We start from the raw sequence: 25,067 nt of genomic DNA on the forward strand, positions 1-25,067 counted from the left end.
CCACTGTACATTTTTACTTTATTCTTTTTTTTCTCTTCCTCCCCTCTTCCCTAAGGAGAGTAAGCATGAATAAAGTATAAAAGTATATAAAACCCATATGTATATATATATATATATACACACACATATATATATATATGCACACATGTATATACACAAACACACATAAGTACACACACATTTGTGGGTTTTGTGACACTTACTTTAGAGAGATAGTACAGGTAATGAAAGGAACATTGGACCTTGAAGTCAGGGTAAACCTGACTCTGTTCTCTACTTCTTTGCTCTACACACAAGAAAAGTTCACTATATCTCTCAGTTATTTAAGTCTGCAAAACCTAATTAATACAAGATACAATATTTATTTCAATGTTGAGAAAAAAGTGTCTTTCTATAAAGTTGATAATTAATAGTCTGTTTTCTTTTGGTAATACTTTGTAAAGTTAAGTATTTATTAAGTGCGTAGTGTAGATCAACCACTGTGCTAGGCATGGTGGATATAAAGATGCAAGAGTCAGATTATGGACTCCTTGAGGGCAATGACTACTTTTTTAATTATTTAAATTAATGGAATAAATAAATAAATAAAATTAAAAAGATGATTAGACACGAAACTTGTATAAAACATGCTATTCTTTTTTAAATATATGAAGTTATCTTGCAAATTTATTTTTCTTTTCTTTTTTCCTTCTCCCCATGCTTGCCACAAAGATGGTTTCCATTAGACACAGATACACAAATATTTATATATGCATACGTATATATGTGAAATTATTCTATATATACTTCTATTTGTCAGTTCTTTCACTAAATGCAGAGAGCATCTTCATATTTTTAATAGTTAATTTGGGTATTTATAATAGACAAAATTATTTATTTGTTCTAATTATTGAAACAATATAGCTGGAAGTATATATATTGTTCTCTTGGTTCCATATATTTTGCTCTTCATTATTTCCTGCAAATCTTTACATATTCTTCTCGAGCTCATCATTTCTTATAGTAAAGTAGCATTCCATCACAGTCATAGGCCATAGATTATTCCCTAATTGATGGACATCCCTGCAATTTCTAGTTCTTTGACATATCAAAGAGAATAGTCATAACTGTTTCAGAGTATTTAGATTCTTCTCCTTTTACCCTAACCATCTTTGGAAATAGATGTGGTATTACTAGTAGTAGTAGTATTACTGTGTCAAAGGGTATAAATGATTTGATAACCCTTTTAAGCATAAGTCTAGATTACTCTCCAAAATGGTTGGATTAGTTCACAATTCCACAAAAGATGAATTTGTGTCCATACCAAATTTTCCACATTCCCTCCAACAATTGTCACTTCCCCCTTCAATAATTTTAGTCAATTTGCTAGGTACAAAATTATATCTCAAGGTTTTAATTTGCATTTCCCCAATCAATAATGATTTAGAACATTTCATTTCATTTCATTAGAAGACTGTTTACATCATTTGACTTTATCAATTGGGCAGTGACTCATTCTCGTATTCTTGTATATTTTAGAAAGTACTTTATATATTTGACATATGAAAGCTTTATCTCAGAAACCATCTAAAAATGTTTTCCAAATTTTCTGCTTTCCTTCTGATCTTGGCTGCATTAGTTTTATTTGTACAAAACCATTTTAATTTAAACATCAATTTAACTTAAGTGTGTGTGTGTGTGTGTGTGTGTGTGTGTGTGTGTGTAAGATTCATCTGCAGATTAAGATTAGAATAGTTGGTTTCTGAAATCTCTTACCTACTATGAGATTCTGAATTTCTTAATACTCTAAGACTTAGATGGTGCAAGTGTTAACATTTCTCTTTTTTAACGAGAAAAATCAAGACTCAGAAAGTTTAAGTTACTAGTTCAAGATCATTTCTCTGTCAATCAAGCAATAAGCATTTATTAACAAGCACTATCATTAACAAACATTTATTAATCCAAGTATTGTACTAAGTGCTGGAAGTACAAAGAAAGCAAAAACAATTGCTTTTCTCAAGGGGCTCACATTCTAATGGGGTTGACAACATGCAAACAACTATGTGCATATAAGATCTAGTCTCTTTTCCATTATCTCCTTTATAAGATGATCTTTAAACTCATTAAATCTTTAAAGAAAAAGAATTATTTGCTCAGTTTTAGAATAAAGGAAGATCTAGTAGAATCAGATAAAGTTGCTGAGAACAGAGGGATGTCTAACAAAGAGATAATTAGAATCTTCCAAGGAGAAGGAAAATGTTACATTCACGACTCATTTTAAAAATAGTTAGCTTTATATCCCAAGCTGGATAAAAGTCACATGAGAATAGGTGGGACTTTGGCAGCCATCTTAGTCTGGTAAATATAGAAATGAAGCCTGGGAAGTTGCGATTCAGGCACTGTGCATTTCAGGAGACACTCTTTTCCCCTGGCACATCCTGAGCCCACACTCCTGCAGCCTAGTGCAGTATCAGTGCTCAAAGAGCTACGAATCAGACCCAGGAGTCATTCTCCAGGCTCCTGAGACTGGCAGAATGGCATAGGGTTGCCACTCATATATGAGATCAGTCATCATGTGCAGCCAGCATAGAACAGTCACCATCCCAATATAGCACTGACTAATGCTGTAATAATCCTGGCAAGGGAAGACAGCCTTTCCTTTGGTGGAAGGCAACATCACTCCTTGGCTCAGATGGCTGCAGTAAGAAGTTCAGGAATGGCTTAATGTTAAATTATAAAATGAATAAAAAGGCACAGTGGGAAGCGTTCCATCAAGCATCAGTGTAAACACTATTACCAGATGAATCCCAGCTATTTTATCAGTTGTCTTGGATATAAATCACAAGTGCATAGCTGGAAAGGACCATAAAAAGGCACTAAGTTCAACCATCTCATTTTATGAGAAAATTAAGATCCACAGAAATTAAGGGAATTGCCCCAAAATATAGAAGATTAACACTCAGGTCCAGATTTCAAATCCACTACTTTCCCTAACTTGTTGCCTCATCAATGACTCATTCTCAGAGGTGATCAGTGTCAGATATGAGGTTGGGCTGGTGTACTTTACATATATGACCACATCCAGGGACAACAATCCCTTCTATAATTTTCCTCTATGAGTTGCCTCATCTGAAAATGATAAAGTAAATCATCTCTAAGTTCCCTTTAAGTTTTTGATAGAATCAAGTTGAGACTTTTCTGATAATACAGAGAACTAATTTTCAAAAGCATATAGCCATTTTATTGTATATTTGGGGGGGGTGTTTCTTTATTTGTTTTGTTTTGTTTTTTATGTCTTCTAAGATTATGTTCTTGTCAGTGGGATATAGCGGTCAAATAAAGGCCAATAAAGGCAAAATTGAGATGAGTTGTTTGCAGCACAAAGAGTTTACCTCCACCATATATCTTTTGCTTTAGCTCAAAATCATCTGAATGCTTAAGAAGCAAGGAGTGTGAGTCTTTAACCCTAAATTAGGTAATTATCTGTTACAAAGGTTTTTAGCCTCTGCCTAGAAATAAGGGTAGAAAATAAAAGACTTAATTTTAGCCTAGGATCATGAGGCTTAGTTTTTGTTAACTGGCTATAGCAGCTTTTAACTAGGAGAAGCTCTATGAACAGTAGATGACCAATGGGTGAACTTAAAAAAATAAATTGTTAGCAAAAAGCAATGCCCAATAGAAAATATTGTTTCCATAAAATATCATGAGAATTTTGAGGATTTGTATGGCAACAAACCCAATGGAGTTACCAAAATTACCAAGAACCAGGTTCAATAACATGATGAGATCAATAGAAGATATTGGTTGTCATTCAACATTGGAGATAAAAGTTCCTCCATGCATGTACCAAGCTACAGATACTTCTCATGCATAATCGTCATGTGTTTTTGCTACAGATAGAAGGAGAATTTTTAGGAGAGTATGTCCTAGGCTTATGAGGACAGTATTCCACTGGTTTTTCTTACTATGTTATTTAATTAAATACCTTTAATTTGAACTAATTGTATCTTCATGACTGACTCATAAATAAATACATTGGCAGAGTCTAATGAGCTATGATTTTGAGTGAATGATGCACACTCATGAAATACTTTAATTCCATAGTGAGAGGTCTCATGAGGTTCAAACCACAAATATTTGTAATTTACAATTGTTGCTATCAGCATCATTACTAATATTTTACTATGATGATTATTTCAATCTATTGATGACATCATTCATTGAGCCTATACTGCACTAGAGCTGAGCTCAAATAATGTTTATAGGACAACACAGGGATAGGCAGGATAAATATTAATCAGACTCTAGGGGAAAAACATGTATGGCCACAAGTTTAATTTTCATTTTTAACACTTTCTTAAAACTAGACAACCAAGAAAATGATAAATTAAGTCCTAATTTATAGATTGCCAATTTCTGAGATACAAATGCTCATACTAAAACCTTAGAAATTCAGCCTCAGTGTACTCCTGATTTGGGGTATCTATTTTTTCTGGGGGCACAAAAATGAAAAGGCAGTATACCCCATATCATACAAAAGACATTGTGTTAAGAGTTACTGATTTTGAAGCAATATCACATGGTAGATATAATGTTAAGTTTGGGATCAAAAAGATAAGTTCAAATCCAATATCTGACAGTTAAAGGGACAGATGACAAGACACTAAATTTCCCAATGCCTCAAATAACTATCTAGGATTTCTCCTCCAATCCCTAGATGGATTGCTTGCAATTCCATTGAGGAATATGCACACATTGATAAAAATCAAAGATTCTTAGCTCATAGACTTTTATAAATCCAGTAAATGTAAATATTTGCAAGTTAATAAATTATACAAAAAAGAGGTAATATATATAACAATAAAGAATAATTTACAAATTCACAAATCAGCATTCTGATTATACCTCTAATCCTGAGGCTAAATATTTCTTAATCTAAGACCCTAGCCCTTGATTGAAAGTGTCAGCATGTTAATACAGGGACTGGATTCTAACTATAAAATGTGACAAATATATATGCAATATGTAACTCACCATGTCATTTTAAAAGGTAGGATGAGAAACAATGAGAAATAGTAGACTTAGAATTGGAAATCTCTGAGCTATGTGACTCTAAACAAATCAATCAACTACTCTAAGAGGCAGTTAGCTCATCTGTAGAGGCCATCTCTGGTCATCCTGATCTATGACTTCTCATTGATTCCTTGACACTGGAGGAGAAAATAAGACTGGTGACTTTGCACAACCCATCCTCACTTAAATCCAACTCATTTGCATTTTATGACATTACATCCCTAATATCATGGTCCTCTTTAAGAACAAGGAAAAATAGCAACCTCTGTGAAAAGAGCAGACCCATTGGGGATCCAATGAAATCATTCAGTTGGACAAAACAGTTTTTCTTTCTTTCTTTTCTTTATTTTCTTCCTTCTTTCCTTCCTTCCTTTTTTCTTTCTTTTTCCTTCTTTGCTCTATCATTTTATTCCTTCCTCTCTCTCTCTCTCTCTCTCTCTCTCTCTCTCTCTCTCTCTCTGTCTTAAGAATTGAGCAGAAAGAAAAAACTAATTGGGAAGTATGTTTTCTGTAGGAACTGAGCTATGAAGGGCAGAGGTAAAAGGAGAATGCATTAAAGACCTGGGAAATAGCTTGTGACACAGGAAAGAAAATGACAATTTTAAAGAGTAAATGTTAATTCAATCTGATTAGAATAAAGTCTGTGAAAGAACTTACTTTAAAAATCTTAAAATACTAATTATATGTCTTATTATCATCATTATTATTAATTGATGAACACTAATAGACCTAGTGAATAACATGTTGAAAATAGTTCTATAAAAGAAACAACAAATATTCTCATTCTTTTGTTCTCACTTTATTATTTATGATCCAATAGGAAGTCAAATTATTACTATTAAGGATAATGATTACATCTAGCATTTATATAGTATTTTAAGGTTGGTAAAGTATTTTACAAATAGTATTTCATTTGATACACACAACATCAAAAAGTAGATGCTATTATTATAAAATGGGGATAATATAGAAGAGGAAAATGAACAGAGACATTAAATCACATGCCTGGGATCACACAGTTAATAAGTGTCTGAGTGATTTGAACTCCATTATCCCAGACTCCAGGCCTAGCACTTAATCTGCTGCCATCACATCTCTGTTTCTGATAGTCAAATCTAGGGCTAGTCATAATACAGTCTCTGAGAAGACATGTGAGTCCAACCAATGGATCTAAGAAGGTCTCAGCAATGGATATGTGAAAGGAATTTGGGCAGAAGGGCAGAACATGTGTTTGTTGGGATGTAAAACTAGAAGAGACTTTAGAGATCTTGTAGTCCAATTAATTGGGACTGGCAATAGAACATGAGAACTGGGATCAAGAAGATCTAAGTTCAGTTCTGATCTTAAATCCTTTCTAGCAATTTAACCCTCACAAGTCACTTAACCTTTCTTTACTTCAATTTCTTCTGTCTTTTAGGGTTGTTGTGAGTGAGGAATGAGATAATTTATACATAAAATACTTAGTACAGAACCTGGTGTCTATAGTAAATACTATGTAAATGTTAGCTAGTACTAGTAATAGTGGAGTAGTAGTAGTAGTAATAGTAGCAGTAGTATTTGTAGTTGTTGTAGTAGAGTAGCAGTAGTAGTAGTTGTAGTGATAGTAGTAGTAGTAGAAAGAAAAGAAGGAAAAGTAGTAGCAGTTGTAGTTGTTGTAGTAGTTGTAGTAGTAGTAGTAGTAATGATAGTAGTAGTAGTAGTAGTAGTAGTAGAAAGAGAAGGAAAAGTAATAGCAGTTGCAGTTGTATTCATTTTAGTAGTAGTAGTAGTAGTTTTCATCCTTGTTTCTCCCCTCCTCCTCCCCATACAGCAAGTAATCCAATATATGTTAAACTTGCAGTTCTTCTATCCATATTTCAACAATCATCATGCTGCACAAGAAAAATTATATCAAAAAGGAGAAAAATGAGAAAGAAACAAAAAGCAAGCAAATAAAAACAAAAATGTGAAAATACTATTTTGTGAACCACATTCAGTCCTCAGAGTCCTTTTTCTGGAAGCAATTGGATTTCTCCATCATAAGTCTATTATAATTGACCTGAATCACTTCTTTGTTGAAAAGAGCCACATCCATCAAAATTGATCGTCATATAATCTTGTTGCTATTGTATACAAGGTTCTCTTGGTTTTGTTCACTTCTACTTACCATCAGTTCATGTAAGTCTCACCAGGCTTTTCTAGAATCATCCTGCTGAGGCTGGTGTAATATTAGGAAAACTATTACCATAATTGACTATATCAATAATCAAATTAACAAAAACCATACGATTATCTCAATAGATGCAGAAAAATCGTTTGATGAAATCCAACATCCATTCCTATTAAAAAAAACACTAGAGAGTATAGAATTAAATGAGCCTTTCCTTAAAATAGCCAGTGGCATCTATTTAAAACCATCAGTAAACATCATAGGTGATGGTGATAAACTGGAACCTTTCCCAATAAGATCAGGGGTGAAATGAGGTTGCCCACTATCATCATTACTATTCAATATTGTATTAGAAATGCTAGTTTTGGCAATGAGATGAAAAAGACATTAAAGGAATTAGAATAGGTAATGAGGAAACCAAGTTATTACTCTTTGCAGATGATATGATAGTATAGTCAGAGAACCTCAGAGAATCAACTAAAAAGCTATTAGAAATAATCCACAACTTTAGCAAAGTTATAGGATACAAAATAAACCCACATAAATCATCAGAATTTTTATACATCACTAACAAAATCCAACAGCAAGAAATGCAAAAAGAAATTCCATTTAGAATAACTGTCAATAGTATAAAATATTTGGGAATCTATCTGCCAAGGGAAAGTCAGGAACTATATGATCAAAACTACAAAGCATTTTCCACACAAATAAAGCCACATTTAAATAACTGGAAAAATATCAAATGCTCTTGGATTGGTCAAGCAGATATGATAAAGATGGTAATACTATCTAAACTAATATATTTATTTAGTGCTGTATCAATCAAACTCCCAAGAAACTATTTTATTTAACTAGAAAAAATAACAAAATTCATCTGGAAGAACAAAAAGTCAAGAATTTAAAGGGAACTAATGGAAAGAAAAAATCAAATGAAGGTGGCCAAGCTATACCAGATCTAAAACTATATTATAAAGTAGCGGTCATCAAAACCATTTAGTACTGGCTAAGAAATAGACTAGATGGTCAGTGGAATAGGTTAGGCTCTCAGGACAAAATAGTCAATAACTATAGCAATCTAGTGTTTGACAAACACAAAGACCCCAGCTTTTGGCATAAGAATTCACTATTTGACAAAAAACTAATGGGAAAATTGGAAACTAGTAAGGCAAAAACTAGGCATTGACCCACACTTAACACCATATCCTAAGAAAAGGTCAAAATGGGTTCATGATCTAGACATAAAAAATGATATTATAAATAAATTAGAAGAACATAGGATAGTTTACCTCTCAGACCTGAAAAGGAGGAAAGAGCTTTGTGACCAAAGAAGAATTAGAGATCATTATTGATCACAAAATAGACAAATTTGATTATATCAAGTTAAAAAGTTTTTGTCCAAACAAAATGAATGCAGACAAGATTAGAAGGGAAACAATAAACTGGGAAGACATTTTTACATTTAAAGGTTCTGATAAAGACCTCATTTCCAAAATATATAGAGAATTGACTCAAATTTATAAGAAATCGACTTCCGGTTAAGATGGCGGAGAGGAGGCTCACAGCTGCATAAGCTCCATGCTTTCTCTCACTATCCATTTCATTACAAGCCTCTGAATTAATGCTTGACTGAAAAAAAAAACCCACAGTAAATTGTGGTATATGAATGTTATGGAATATTATTGTTCTGTAAGAAATGACCAGCAGGATGAATACAGAGAGGACTGGCGAGACTTACATGAACTGATGCTGAGTGAAATGAGCAAAACCAGGAGATCATTATACACTTCGACAATGATATTGTATGAGGACATATTTTGATGGAAGGGGATTTCTTTGACAAAGAGACCTGAGTTTCAATTGATAAATGATGGACAGAAGCAGCTACACCCAAAGAAAGAACACTGGGAAACGAATGTGAACTATCTGCATTTTTGTTTTTCTTCCCGGGTTATTTATACCTTCTGAATCCAATTCTCCCTATGCAACAAGAGAACTGTTCGGTTCTGCAAACATATAATGTATCTAGGATATACTGCAACATATCCAACATATAAAGGACTGCTTGCCATCTAGGGGAGGGGGTGGAGGGAGGGAGGGGAAAAAAAAATCGGAACAGAAACGAGTGTCAATATAAAGTAATTAAAAAAAAAGAAAAGAAAAGAAAAAAAAAAACCCACAAATAGTTACCAAGAGAAGCCATCCTTGAGATTCGCCAAGAAAGGTCTGTCTTTACTGGAGGGCTGGGGCGGTTTTAGATCGGGCGCAGGCGGCGGGCAGCGGCAGTGAGAGCACGGGAGCAGACTGGAGAGGGGGTGGGGAGTGATCGCAGCCGTCTCTGCGGGGAGAGCTTCGCTACAGGATTGGATACTTTGCTCCGGCAGCAAGTCAGCAGCCCAGCAGAGAAGCTAAAAACACCGGGGCTGAAGAATACAACCCCAAACAGCTGGAGTCTCTCGGGACCTGGCCGCCCCTCCCTTCTCCCGCCACAGTGACTCAGCACGCTCTGGGATCTCAGAGCGCAGACGCAGCACAGTAGGGCTAGTGCCTCACTTCTGCCCCCTGCAGTCTGTAGAGGAAGCTCGATAACACACCCAGCCCCTCCCCCAAAGAAAGACTCCAGTTTTTTCTGTTTTTCTTTGGTAGTTTGTCTTTGATTATTAGACAGAATGAGCAAGAAACTGAAGAGGACTTTAACCCTTGAAAGCTTCTATACAGATAGAGAGCAGACTCTAAATCCTGAGGAGACTAAAAACAGACAGTCCCCAGGTGAATCCCCAAAGGAGGAGATCATCTGTTCCTCAGCACAGATGAACCTCATAGAAGTGATTAAAAAGGCTCTCACAAGGGAGCTAGAAGAAAAATGGGGAAAGCAGAGTGAGGCTTGGCAAAAGGAGAGGGAGGCTTGGCAAAAGGAGAGGGAAGCTTGGGAAAAGGAGAGGGAGGCTTGGCAAAAGAGCCTGGAGAAGTCAGTTAAAGAAAGAGTGGATAAAGAAGTAAAATCCTTGAAAAATAGGATTGGTGAACTGGAAAACAAAATTGGCGAAATGGAAAAAAATTCCACAGAACAAAAGAACTCAATGGGACAATTAGAAAAAGATTTTTAAAAAGTGAGTGAAGAAAATACTTCACTGAAAATCAGAATTGAACAAGTGGAATTGAATGACTCAAGGAGACAAGAAGAATCAGTCAAGCAAATCCAAAAAAATCAAACAATGGAAAATAATGTGAAATACCTTCTGGGGAAGACAACAGACCTGGAAAACAGATCCAGGAGAGACAATCTGAGAATCATTGGACTTCCAGAAAAACATGATGAAAAAAAAAGCCTGGACACTATTTTCCAGGAAATTATCAAAGAGAACTGCCCAGAAGTCATAGGAACAGAGGAAAAAATAAACGTTGAAAGGATTCATCGATCACCCACTGAAAGGGATCCTAAAATCAAAACACCAAGGAATATAGTAGCCAAATGCCAGAACCCTCAGATGAAGGAAAAAATATTGCAAGCGGCTAGAAAAACCCAATTCAAGTATCAAGGAGCCACAATAAGGATCACCCAGGATCTGGCAGCATCCACATTAAAAGATCAAAGGGCCTGGAATATGATATTCCGAAAGGCTAAGGAACTTGGTATGCAACCAAAAATAACTTACCCAGCAAGAATGAGCATCTTTTTCCAGGGAAGAAGATGGACATTCAACAAAGTAAGCGAATTTCATCTATTTCTGATGAAAAAGCCAGAACTTAACAAAAAGTTTGATCTACAAATATAGAACTCAAGAGAAATCTAAAAAGGTAAAGATTAATCTTAGGAACTTCTATTTCAACTATATAGATGTATAAAGAATACATGTACACCGTGTTCTAGAAATTGATGTGGAAAGGACATTGTATCAGAAAAAGGGTAAAGTGGGGGTAGTACATCTCATGAAGAGGCATAGGAAACCTATTATATCTGAGAGAAAGAATGGAGGGGGATGAATATAGTGGGTATCTTACTGCCTTCAGAATTGGCTTTAAGTGAAAAATCTTAAGACATATTCAATCTATGGTGAAACTTCTCCCACCTCATTGAAAAGTGAGAAGGGAAAAGTGAAAAGAGAAGGAATAAGCTAAGCAGAAGGGAATACGGAACCTGGGAGGGAAAGGGGTAAGATAGGGGGAGGAACTCTAAGGCGGGGGGAGGGATACTAAAAAGGGAGAGCTGTGAGAAGCAAGTGGAGCTCACAAGCTTAATACTGGGAAGGGGGGAAAGGGGAAAGAAGGGAGAAAACCATAAACCAGGGTTAACAAGATGGCAAGTAATACAGAATTGGTCATTCTAACCATAAATGTGAACGGGGTAAACTCCCCCATAAAGAGGAAGCGGTTAGCAGAATGGATTAAAAGCCAGAATCCTACAATATGTTGTTTACAAGAAACACACCCGAAGTGGGGAGATACATGCAGGTTAAAGGTAAAAGGTTGGAGCAAAATCTACTATGCTTCAGGTGAAGTCAAAAAAGCAGGGGTAGCCATCCTGATCTCAGATCAAGCTAAAGCAAAAATTGATCTAATTAAAAGAGATAAGGAAGGGCACTATATCTTGCTAAAGGGTAGCATGGATAATAAAGCACTATCTATATTAAACATATATGCACCAAGTGGGGTAGCATCTAAATTCTTAAAAGAGAAATTAAGAGAGCGGCAAGAAGAAATAGACAGTAAAACTATAATAGTGGGAGATCTTAACCTTGCACTCTCAGAATTAGATAAATCAAACCAAAAAATAAATAAGAAAGAAGTCAAAGAGGTAAATAGAATACTAGAAAAGTTAGATATGATAGATTTCGAGAAAATGTAATGGAGACAGAAAGGAATACACTTTCTTTTCAGCAGTTCATGGAACCTATACAAAAATTGACCATATATTAGGACATAAAAACCTCAAACTCAAATGCAGTAAGGCAGAAATAGTAAATGCATTCTTTTCAGACCACGATGCAATGAAAATTACATTCAACAAAAAACCAGGGGGAAGTAGACCAAAAAATAATTGGAAACTAAATAATCTCATCCTAAAGAATGATTGGGTGAAACAGCAAATCATAGACATAATTAATAACTTCACCCAAGAAAACGATAATAATGAGACATCATACCAAAATGTATGGGATGCAGCCAAAGCGGTAATAAGGGGAAATTTCATATCTCTAGAGGCCTATTTGTATAAAATAGAGAAAGAGAAGGTCAATGAATTGGGTTTGCAACTAAAAATGCTAGAAAAGGAACAAATTAAAAACCCCCAGTCAAACACTAAACTTGAAATGCTAAAAATAAAAGGAGAGATCAATAAAATTGAAAGTAAAAAAACTATTGAATTGATTAATAAAACTAAGAGTTGGTTCTATGAAAAAACCAACAAAATAGACAAACCCTTAGTAAATCTGATTAAAAAAAGGAAAGAGGAAAATCAAATTGTTAGTCTTAAAAATGAAAAGGGAGAACTCGCCAGTAACGAAGAGGAAATTAGAGCAATAATTAGGAGTTACTTTGCCCAACTTTATGCCAATAAATTCGACAACTTAAATGAAATAGAAAAATACCTCCAAAAATATAGCTTGCCCAAACTAACAGAGGAAGAAGTAAATATCCTAAACAGTCCCATCTCAGAAAAAGAAATAGAACAAACTATCAATCAACTCCCTAAGAAAAAATCCCCAGGACCAGATGGATTTACATGTGAATTCTACCAAACATTTAAAGAACAATTAACTCCAATGCTAAATAAACTATTTGAAAAAATAGGGATTGAAGGAGTCCTACCAAACTCCTTTTATGACACAGACATGGTGCTGATACCTAAACCAGGTAGGCTGAAAACAGAGAAAGAAAATTATAGACCAATCTCCCTAATGAATATTGATGCTAAAATCTTAAATAAAATATTAGCAAAAAGATTACAGAAAATCATCCCCAGGATAATACACTATGACCAAGTAGGATTTATACCAGGAATGCAGGGCTGGTTCAATATTAGGAAAACTATTAGCATAATTGACTATATCAATAACCAAACAAACAAAAACCATATGATCATCTCAATAGATGCAGAAAAAGCATTTGATAAAATCCAACATCCATTCCTAATAAAAACACTTGAGAGCATAGGAATAAATGGACTTTTCCTTAAAATAGTCAGGAGCATATATTTAAAACCATCAGTAAGCATCATATGCAATGGGGAAAAACTGGAACCTTTCCCAGTAAGATCTGGAGTGAAGCAAGGTTGCCCACTATCACCATTATTATTTAATATCGTATTAGAAACACTAGCCTCAGCAATAAGAGTCGAGAAAGATATTAAAGGAATTAGAGTAGGCAAGGAGGAAACCAAACTATCACTCTTTGCAGATGATATGATGGTATACCTAGAGAACCTCAGAGATTCTACTAAAAAGCTATTAGAAATAATTCATAATTTTAGCAAAGTAGCTGGCTACAAAATAAATCCCCATAAATCCTCAGCATTTTTATACATCACCAACAAAACCCAACAGCAAGAGATACAAAGAGAAATTCCATTCAGAATAACTGTTGATACCATAAAATATTTGGGAATCTATCTACCAAAGGAAAGTCAGGAATTATATGAGCAAAATTATAAAAAAGTCTCCACACAAATAAAGTCAGACTTAAATAATTGGAAAAATATTAAGTGCTCTTGGATCGGCCGAGCGAACATAATAAAGATGACAATACTCCCTAAACTAATCTATTTATTTAGTACTATATCAATCAGACTTCCAAGAAAATATTTTAATGATCTAGAAAAAATAACAACAAAATTCATATGGAACAATAAAAAGTCGAGAATCTCAAGGGAATTAATGAAAAAAAAATCAAATGAAGGTGGCCTAGCTGTACCTGATCTAAAATTATATTATAAAGCAGCAGTCACCAAAACCATTTGGTATTGGCTAAGAAATAGATTAGTGGATCAGTGGAAAAGGTTAAGTTCACAAGACAGAATAGTCAACTATAGCAATCTAGTGTTTGACAAACCCAAAGCCCCTAACTTCTGGGAAAAGAATTCATTATTTGATAAAAACTGCTGGGATAATTGGAAATTAGTATGGCAGAAATTAGGCATGAACCCACACTTAACACCATATACCAAGATAAGATCAAAATGGGTCCATGACCTAGGCATAAAGAACGAGATTATAAATAAATTAGAGGAACATAGAATAGTTTATCTCTCAGACTTGTGGAGGAGAAAGAAATTTGTGACCAAAGATGAACTAGAGACCATTACTGATCACAAAATAGAAAATTTTGATTACATCAAATTAAAAAGCCTTTGTACAAACAAAACTAATTGCAAACAAGATTAGATGGGAAGCAACAAACTGGGAAAACATCTTCACAGTTAAAGGTTCTGATAAAGGCCTCATTTCCAAAATATATAGAGAACCGACTCAAATTTATAAGAAATCAAGCCATTCTCCAATTGATAAATGGTCAAAGGATATGAACAGACAATTTTCAGAGGATGAAATTGAAACTATTACCACTCATATGAAAGTGTTCCAAATCATTATTGATCAGAGAAATGCAAATTAAGACAACTCTGAGATACCACTACACACCTGTCAGATTGGATAAGATGACAGGAAAAAATAATGATGAATGTTGGAGGGGATGCGGGAAAACTGGGACACTAATGCATTGTTGGTGGAGTTGTGAACGAATCCAACCATTCTGGAGAGCAATCTGGAATTATGCCCAAAAAATAATCAAATTGTGCATACCCTTTGATCCAGCAGTGTTTCTATTGGGCTTATATCCCAAAGAAATACTAAAGAAGGGAAAGGGACCTGTATGTGCCAAAATGTTTGTAGCCGCCCTATTTGTAGTGGCTAGAAACTGGAAAATGAATGGATGCCCATCAATTGGAGAATGGCTGGGTAAATTGTGGTATATGAATGTTATGGAATATTATTGTTCTGTAAGAAATGACCAGCAGGATGAATACAGAGAGGACTGGCGAGACTTACATGAACTGATGCTAAGTGAAATGAGCAGAACCAGGAGATCATTATACACTTCGACAACGATATTGTATGAGGACATATTTTGATGGAAGTGGATTTCTTTGACAAAGAGACCTAACTGAGTTTCAATTGATAAATGACGGACAGAAGCAGCTACACCCAAAGAAAGAACACTGGGAAACGAATGTGAACTATCTGCATTTTTGTTTTTCTTCCCGGGTTATTTATACCTTCTGAATCCAATTCTCCCTATGCAACAAGAGAACTGTTCGGTTCTGCAAACATATATTGTATCTAGGATATACTGCAACATATCCAACATATAAAGGACTGCTTGCCATCTAGGGGAGGGGGTGGAGGGAGGGAGGGGAAAAAAAAATCGGAACAGAAACGAGTGCAAGGGATAATGTTGTAAAAAAAAAAAAATTACCCTGGCATGGAATCTGTCAATATAAAGTAATTATTAAATAAAAATTTAAAAAAATTATTCCTAAAAAAAAAATAAGATATAAAGGAGAAAACTATAATTATGAACATCAAGAGACTGATTAGTATACTAAAATGAAGATTCAAGAGGAAGAACAAATTTAAATCAATAAACAGCTACATAATACTAGTCTCAATATTTGTTTTCAAGACCATAAAATGGTCCACAATATAGTTGGCAAATTTTCTAATAATCTACCTGTAATGCAAATAATGCACAAGATTTTGTGTCTTAAGGAAGTTAAAGAAACATGAATATGTTTCCCATGAAAAAGAGGAGGAGGATTAATAGGTATTATCAGAGTGCATAATAAACTGGTAGAAAATTATAATACTACTTTTAGAACAAATAGACATTACTGTATCAAGCAAAAGTAAAGGCCATTGGATTTTCCAAATGTAAAAAAAAGTTATAGGAGCTTGGGGGAATGGAAAAGCTCTATAAGTGAAATCAAAAGGCCCTTCATAGGTGGTATCACATGAATTCAGCAAATAAAGAAGTGCTAAATAAATGGCTACATTGTGTAGATTTGTTTGTATTGTCTATTCAAAACCAGATCACTGCAATCAGAAATTAGATTCAGGTTACCTAAAGGAGCCTGGATTTATCAAACAATAAGTATCATATAAGGAAATTAGAGACACTATGTAATACATCATCACTACAGGCTATAAAAACTTAGCACCTATAAAAATGTTCAGTAAGACAGAAATTAGTAGCTAAATTTATCAAAAATTTGCTCTTTTTTATAAACAGAAAATAAATGTTGGTACTATACATAAAAGTATTGGATCTCACTTCTAACATTTGGTATACTACAAGGGAAAAGCCATTTCTGTAAAGCTGAAGCTTGTTCCCAGGCAGGAGCTTGTGGATCATGGAATCGTGGAAAACTATGCTACCTCTCAAAAGCAAAGAGGAATGAGTTCCTATGCAAAAATCAAGATGCCTTGGGAACCACAGTGAGTTGGATACTCAAAGCATGTACCCAGCCTTCTATGCAGCAATTTGTTCATATATGTTCAGCTGAAGCTAAAGAATGGTCCAAGTAATTTAGACTAGAGTATGATTGGTCTTTGTCAATATAGGAGCCCAGGCACCAGACATACTTAGCCTTTCTCCTTCTAATCAAGTGTACTCCAACCTTGGGCTACTCCTTAGCTCCAGCTCAAGGTTCATAGTTATAAGGAAATTTTAAATGAGAGAAACCTCCTCTACTAATACAGGACAGCACCATCCCTGACTAGAGAATAGAAAGGTTAAGTGATTTGTCCAGAGTTCCATAGCCAATGTGGGTCAAAAGTGACTTGAATCCATGTCTTTGAGGTCAGTTTCTCTACTGAATCAAAAGTGTTTCAGCATGAAAATAAGTCTTTGAAATAGCTTTGATAGTTCCACAAAAACTGTACCAGGTAACTGTTTCACAAATCTGTGAATGAATCTACAAACACTAAAGAATAACATTTTAATATAAATTATCATAGATGATGGGGCCATGATAGTGGGTCCAAGATGGCAGGGCCATGACAGGAACTTGGTTACCTCTCCTACAGACTCCTTCAAATTCCTTTAAATAATGACTCTAAACAAATTTTATAACATTCAAAGACACAAAAGGATGGAGTAGAAAATTTTCCAGCCAAAGACAACATAGAAGGTCAGCAGGTCTGTCTGAAAGTCATGATCAAAAAAAGAGCCTGAACATCATCTTTCAAGAAGTTTTCAAGGAAAACCATCCTGATATTCTCAAACCAGAGGGTACAATATAAATGGAAAGAATCTATTGAATATCTTCTAAACAATATCCAAAACTAAAAACTTCCAGGGATTTTATATCTGAATTCCAGAATCCCAGGTCAAAGAGAAAGTATTGCAAGCATTCAGAAAGAAACAATTCAAGTATAATGGAACCAGAGTCAGAATAACATAAGACTTAACAGCTTCTACATTAAAGAGCCAGAAGACTGATATTCCAAAGAGCAATGGAACTATGATTACAACCAAAAATAACTTACCATCAAAACTGAGTATAATCCTTTAGAGGAAAAAGTGGATAATCAAGAAAATAAAGGATTTTCAGTAATCCATGATTAGAAGACCAGAGTTGAATAGAAAAATAAAATTTTTAAATACAAGACACAAGAAAAGCATAAGGAGATAATCAGGAAAATGATATTTTAAGGGCTTTGATAAAGTTTACTTGTTTATATTCCTACAGGTTTACATTCCTACATAACTCATTAGAACTTTCTTATTATTATGGCAGTTAGGAGTATATATTCAGAAGGCATAATTATAGAATATTGTGATGTTCTTGTATTTTAAAATATATAATATGATGGTTTTCTCTGGGAAAAAGCAGGTTTCTGAGGGAGGTTTTCTGGAGGCAGCCTTAGTTGCCAAACTCAAAACACAGCCAGCTGGTAAAAATGCAAACGTTTATTTTCTCCTTCCAAAATAGCCCTGTTAATTGAGACCTATCTCTCTGCTTGGTTCCAACAGCTCTTGCAAATTGTCCTTTGCTTCTGCCTCTGCTTTCTTCAGCCTTCCGCCAGCCAAGTGGAAAATGGAATGAATCTCTCTTGCCTCGGAGAGAGGGCTTCTGGCTCTCAATCTCCCAGAGTGCTCTGTGTCTGTCCCAACATGCTCCTCTCCAATATAATTCATCTGAACTCTCCTAATTGGGCCTCTGCTTTCTTCTTATATATCAGAGAGCAGGATTATGGGTTTTCTCCCATAGTGCTCTCTGGCCCTAAGAGCTTCAAGGGAGGTGTGAATTCAGATATCTCATACTAAACCCTGAAATCTCCCAAATGTGTGAACTCCAATGAGTAAAGGTGTGAACACAAGCATTATATCAATTAGTTCCACTTAGTACCTTGTTTCAGGTTCTGGCCCAAAACATCTCCTTGTAAGATCAGATCAATAATTTATCAACTCTAATGAGTTAGCAGTTTGTAAAGATCCCAACAGAATATGAATTCATATTCAATTGAATAAGAAGGGATAATATCTTTTAAAATATTAATTTAAGGAGTGAAACAGGAATATACTGGGAAAGAGACAATTGAAATGGTGTAAATTACCATAAAAAGAGGTAAGAAAAAGCTTTTAGAGTGGAGGGGAAGAAGGGGACAAGAGTGTGAGCAAGTTAACTTTACTCTCATCAGAACTGGCTCAAAAAGGAAATAACATAAAAACTCAATATGAATATAGAAATATATCTTACCCTCCAGGAAAGGAGGAAGAAAATAGGATGAAAGTAGAGAGAGAAAATAAAGTAAATGGGGAAAAATTGTAAAAAGAATTTTTAAACAAGTTCCTCTGATAAAACTTTATTTTTCAAACATAAAGGGAATAGAGTGAATTTCATAAATAAAATAAAATAAGAGTCATGGCTTAGTTGATAAATGATCAAAAGTATGAACTATGTTCAAAGAGCTATAAAATCATTCATATCCTTTGACCTACCAATACCACTACTAGCATGAATCTCAAAAGATATTTTAAAAAGGAAAATAATTTATATGTACAAAAATATTTATAGCAGCTCTGTTCTCAGGGCAAAAAATTGGAAACTGAAGAGATACCCATCAATTGGAGAATGGATGAATAAATTTTCATATATGATTATGATGGGGTATGATATTTCTATGGGAAATGATGAACAGGATCCTCTCAGGAAAACCTAGAAAGTTTTTCATGAGTTCAAGCAAAGTGAAATGTATTGTGTAAAGTAAAAGCAATGTTCTGGGATGATTAGCTTTGAACAACTTTGCTATTCTTGGCAACACTGTGATCTGTGACTACTCTGAAGGACTTATGACGAAAATCCTTTATATCAAAAGAAAGAACTGACACAAGTCTTACAGAATCTAAAGGGTTAGTGAAATAAATTAAAAGCACAAACAAACAGAATTAGGTCAATTTGAAATATTGAATATTCACAAAACATTAAACATTAGAAAGACATTCCTATCCAAATTCCACAAAAAACAGATGAAAGGAAGATAATCACAACCAACAATATCAACCATTCATTTATGAAAGGCATTAAGGTCGCTAAAACATAGTGGGAAGAGCTTATGTTTGAAGCCTGGGACATAGATATTTAAATCCTGTTTCTATTACTTCAGTTTACCTCTTTGAGCCTCAGTTTTATTGACTCTAAAACAGAGATAATTATACAAATTATTTTGAAGGTTTTGTTGTGAGAAAAAAAAATCCTAACCTTTCAAGTACCATGAAAACATAGAGGGGAAAGAGGGAATTAGGATGTGTTACTTAAAAATCAATTACTTTTTGTTCTTATTAAATCATTTTCTGTCATACCTGATTCTTCATGACCCCATTTGGGATTTTCTTGGCAAAGATACAGGAGTAGTTTGCCATTTTCTTCCACAGCTCTTTTTACAGAGGAGGAAAACATAGAAAACAGGGTTAGCTGACTTGCCCAGGGTCACACATTTAATAAGGGTCTGAAGCCAGATTTGGACTCAGGAAAATCAGTTTCCTTATTCGAGAACTGTACTTAGATACTTATCTGACTGAAAAAAAAATGAATAAAAAATTACTAAATTATTACTAAAACATTAAGAGAATTATGTTCTAAATTTCTGATACCTTTAATCTAATAGGATTCCCCAATATACAGTTACATGAAATGGAAGGCAGCCTGGAAGTAAACTAAATTATGGAATTTCACAAAGGATAATAAAGAAAACCAGAAAATGAAAGGCTAAAATAACAACGCTGTGATTACCAAGCTATTAATCAGAATGATCAGAGTTTCAGGTGAAAAGATATAGAATAGTATTTATTATTTCTGTTAACATACCTACAAAGCAAATTTCTGTTTTGTTACCTACCTTTATGAGTTGATTTAAAGGAGAAATGAGGTCTCACATAAATATGAATTATTTAATGTTCTACTACCTTGAATTTGATCTAGTACATAGTTGGCACTTAAGAAATATTTCTTGAATAAATGAATGAATTTTGTCATTCATTTGTGCTGTGAAAATACAAATAATTTAGAATCTTTTTTAATCTGGTGAAGAAAGAGGAAGTGAAGCTCAAGGTGGAAGGAAGGAAGTATAATTCAAAAGGCAATCTACACAGTATAATCAAGTAACTTAGCATTAAGATCTCAAATGAAGACATAATTTGATTGTTGCTTGTAGTGAAATTTTAAAGCTGAGGGGATGGGTTGAAGTTTAAGTGGACCAAAAGTTCTTAGAAGACAGGGAATTAACTGTTTCTCTCAACTCAATTATTATTTTGATTCTTGATTACTAAAGAAGTACATATATGACATATTTACTCAACCCTAACACTCAGTTGTGGATAAACAATACTATTAATGATGTTGATGAACTCATAGCAAAAGAATATTTTAGAAGTTTTAAAATGAAAATACCAAAGTGAAGTAGTTTATAAGACCCATAAAATATCAAGGAAAATCTTCTTTTTGCAAATAATCTCATACACATAAGCTCAAATATAATGTATAATTTTCTAAAATTCCTACAAATGATGTTCAGAATATAAAATATTTGTCAACAGAGTAGTTCATATATAAATTAGTAAGTAAAACTTCCACATATAAGGGAAAATGTCCTATTTTTGTGGCTTGAGTCATTTTTCAGCCATGTCTGACTCTTCATGATTTCTTTTTAGGTTTTCTTAGCAATGATGCTGGTTTGCCATTTCCCTCTTCAACTCATTTAACAGATGACAAAATTGAGGCAAATAGAGTTTAATTACTTGTCTAGGGTCACATAGCTAGTAAGAATTTGAAGTCAGATTTGAATTCACAAAGATAAGTCTTGAACCTAGTACTCCATCCATTACATCTTCTACTTGCTATTTTAGCTCAGTTTTTAATTATTTTATTCATAAACATATTATTAAAATGTAATAATTTAACATGAAATTATAATATAGAAAATTTTAATATAGAAAAATTATAATATAGCAAAATATTTAAAATCATCTTATGGCCCATTCTGAACCTCTATTTGAACCATAGCCTCGACTCTGACTTTGGGCCCCTCACAAAAAGTAAGATTTTTACCTTATCTTACTGGGCACCAGTTTCTATATCCAATATTTGGAATAGTCCCACGGGTACAGTAAGTGCTTAATAAATATTTTTTTCTATCTATCTAAAGCACTTTCACTGAATTAAAAAAAATGAGGGGGCCTCTTCTAGTACTTTAACTATTTTTAACTGACTTTGATGATTCAATACCAAAACTTCTGTCATGGTTCTAAAAAAAAATATTGAATCAAACATCTTTTTTAAGTGTGGGAAAGTTCATGTTTGTAGATAGACAAGTCCATTTGCAAATGATTACATTTCTATATGTATAGGTCCTGACATATAGACATACATGTGTCTTATTTATATACAATTCCCTACACATTTTAAGAAGTGAAGACATATGTTTCATTCATCCATTCAACAAATATCTGATTATGTAAAAGGCTCAATGTTTCCATGTACAATCTTCCTCTCTTGCCTTCCCAGCTTTGAAATAGCAATATGTATTTAAAAACAAGTATTCTGGGGGCAGCTAAGTTAGGCAATGAATAGAGCATCAGTCCTCAATTAAATAGGACCTGAATTCAAATTCAACATAAGACCTTTACTAGCTATGTGACACTGAGCAAGTCTCTTAACCCTGATTGCTTTAAAAAAAAAAATGTTCTGTAAGTGTCTTTTCATTAGCAGATAAAAGATTCAGAATTCAAAGTAGCAACCAACTTCTTGTAAGTATACATGAGATTGGATCCGCTACTTTCTGATGCTCAATCTACCTTTCTTTAAAGCTGTTCTTTTATTATCTTCCCGATGTACCTCCAGAATCAGGTTGGGATCTCTAACCTCAAACAGTACCAGTTGCCTGGTTCTTCTTCAGTAATCAAATTAAGCAAACTATATTTTTTTTAAGAAAACATGATCCCACAGGCAAATATCACTGTTCAATTGTGTTCAAGTCACCTCTTTCTCTGAGGAAAAGATACAGAATATAAACTAAGAAAACATTCTATAACTTTTTAGTAGAGATTTTAAGGGACATGAAGACTTTCTGAACAGAGAATATTAAATCTAGATTCTACTTGTTTTTTCCATTGACTAATTTTATGATGTTTTTAATGAATTAAGGATCTTTCAATGATTAATGATGAATAATAACAGATATTTCCACAATCCACAAAATCCTATATTTCCTCATTCAATCTTCCCTGAAGTTCAACTTTTTTTTTATTGGTAGGACTGATTTTTTTTTTATATCTACAGCCAGCTCTTTTGTTGCCAGAGGTAATGATCTTTTAAGATGTTTCTATTCAATGACTGACTCTCTGAATATCAAGACCATAAATCTGATCACTACACTCTGCTTTCAATTCACTAAAACTGATGCTCCAGTTGTTGAAAGGGATTTTTTTTTTTTGGTCAATTAGCCCCATGGCTAGATACTACGTTGATTAGTTGAGGGAAGGGGGGAGAGGAAAAAAAATTATGTTCCTCCTTCCAAAAACCAATTTATTTTGAGAGTGGGTACATCTGTATTACAATCACTGGACTGCCGAAACTCTTTAACTCCCTATTGTCTCCAGAGTTTAGCTATCTAAATTCCTTTGAGAGTATAGTCTATTGCTGTGTTTGTCCAAATAATGTACCCTTCTAGTTCAGAAAAGAGGTGTTCATATTTCCTAAAGAGGATAACAAATTGTTAACACATTAACACTCATTAACACCTCATCATTTCTTATGGACTCCACAACAGCAAGAATTGAGCTGGGTATAGTGGCAGGAAAGGCAATAACCCACACCATCTTCTTACATGTGCATGATTTTCTTTTTTTTTTTTCATCTATTTAAAGTGGAAAACATTTCTTGGTTCGTGTATTCTTTTAGTTTATATTTACTAAGGCCCTACTATATGGACTATCCTTTTCTATACTTCAGGACAGATATATAAACCAAAGATACCTTTTTTTCCCCAGAAACTTCTAATCTAGCAATGGAGATAAGAAATACAAATGGATAATCAGAACATACATGCTCAGGAAAAATTTAAAGTGATCTGAGATCGATATGATGCTTTTGAAATATTAAAAAGGGAAAAAGAAGGGAGTAAATTATATATATGTAAGCTGATATACAGTAATATGGGAAAGAGAATAAGCACTTTTAGAGCATCTATTATATGGCAGGCACTGTCGTAGTGTTTGGGAAGGGAGGGTTTATAATTATTATCTTATTTGATCTTCACAACAAACCTGAGAGGGGTTTGCTACCATTATACTTCTTTTTACAGTTGAGGAAATTGACAGAGCCAGTTGTAACACACCCAAAGTCCCATAACTAGTAAGTGTTTGAGGGAGAATTCTGCTTCAAGTCTTCCTCTCAAGGCTTGGTACACTGTCCATTTTATCACTAGCTGCAATCATGACAGACCAAGAAAGAACAATTAGGAAATTCATTAATTATGCTTCCATTTAAACTTCTAAAATAAAGGCTGAATGTTTTTTGGATTAACTAAGGTCCTGTCCTTGATTTAGAGGTGCTAGCATATGAAAATCTGTCTTGAACCCAGGTGCCTGGTGTAAAATATTTTATAAATGAGAAACTGAAACATATTTCAATTTATTTGTCATCACCAAGGATCCTAATAAAGGCAAACACCTTCTACTTATATCAAAACAATTAAATGTAATATTGCATACTGATTCCCCAATCATTCTAACCTGCTGAATATATTAGCCAGCGTTCCATCTTTAACTGTGACAAATACACATTAAAGTTAAAGACCAAACTCTGGATAATGTTTCCACTAACAAGTTACTCTTTAAATGAGCCAGAGTTCAATTATTAGTCATGACTCACACATGCATGTGCACACGTGCACACAGTCCACATTTAAGCAAAGGTCATTTCTGTGATTGAATCAATAGCGATGTTGCTGGAATTAATTTAGGATGGACAGCATTTGGCTGATCCAGTAAAATTCCTAAGGGTTTGCCTATTTCATATCAGATTTCAGCTTTATTCAATACAACTGTTTTTGCATTGCATTTTTTTATTAATAATGCTAAAAGGATTTTAGTGTTTCAAATTTTGTACACAAACCTAATGGGTAAAATCTTCTGTAAACGTCATCTAAGCTCTTGGCAAACTTTCCTCAGGAGCAAATATTAACTCCAGATAGTGTTTATTAGCTTTTATAAAATAATCACTGTAATAGCGGCATGTAATTGCTGGAGGTAAAAGCATATCTAGGCCAAGAATTAATCAAGCTTGAATTCCTTAATAAAAGCAGGTCGGGAACAA

The sequence above is a fragment of the Antechinus flavipes genome, chromosome 2 (genome assembly GCF_016432865.1).
Source record: "Antechinus flavipes isolate AdamAnt ecotype Samford, QLD, Australia chromosome 2, AdamAnt_v2, whole genome shotgun sequence".
Taxonomy (NCBI): Eukaryota; Metazoa; Chordata; class Mammalia; order Dasyuromorphia; family Dasyuridae; genus Antechinus; species Antechinus flavipes.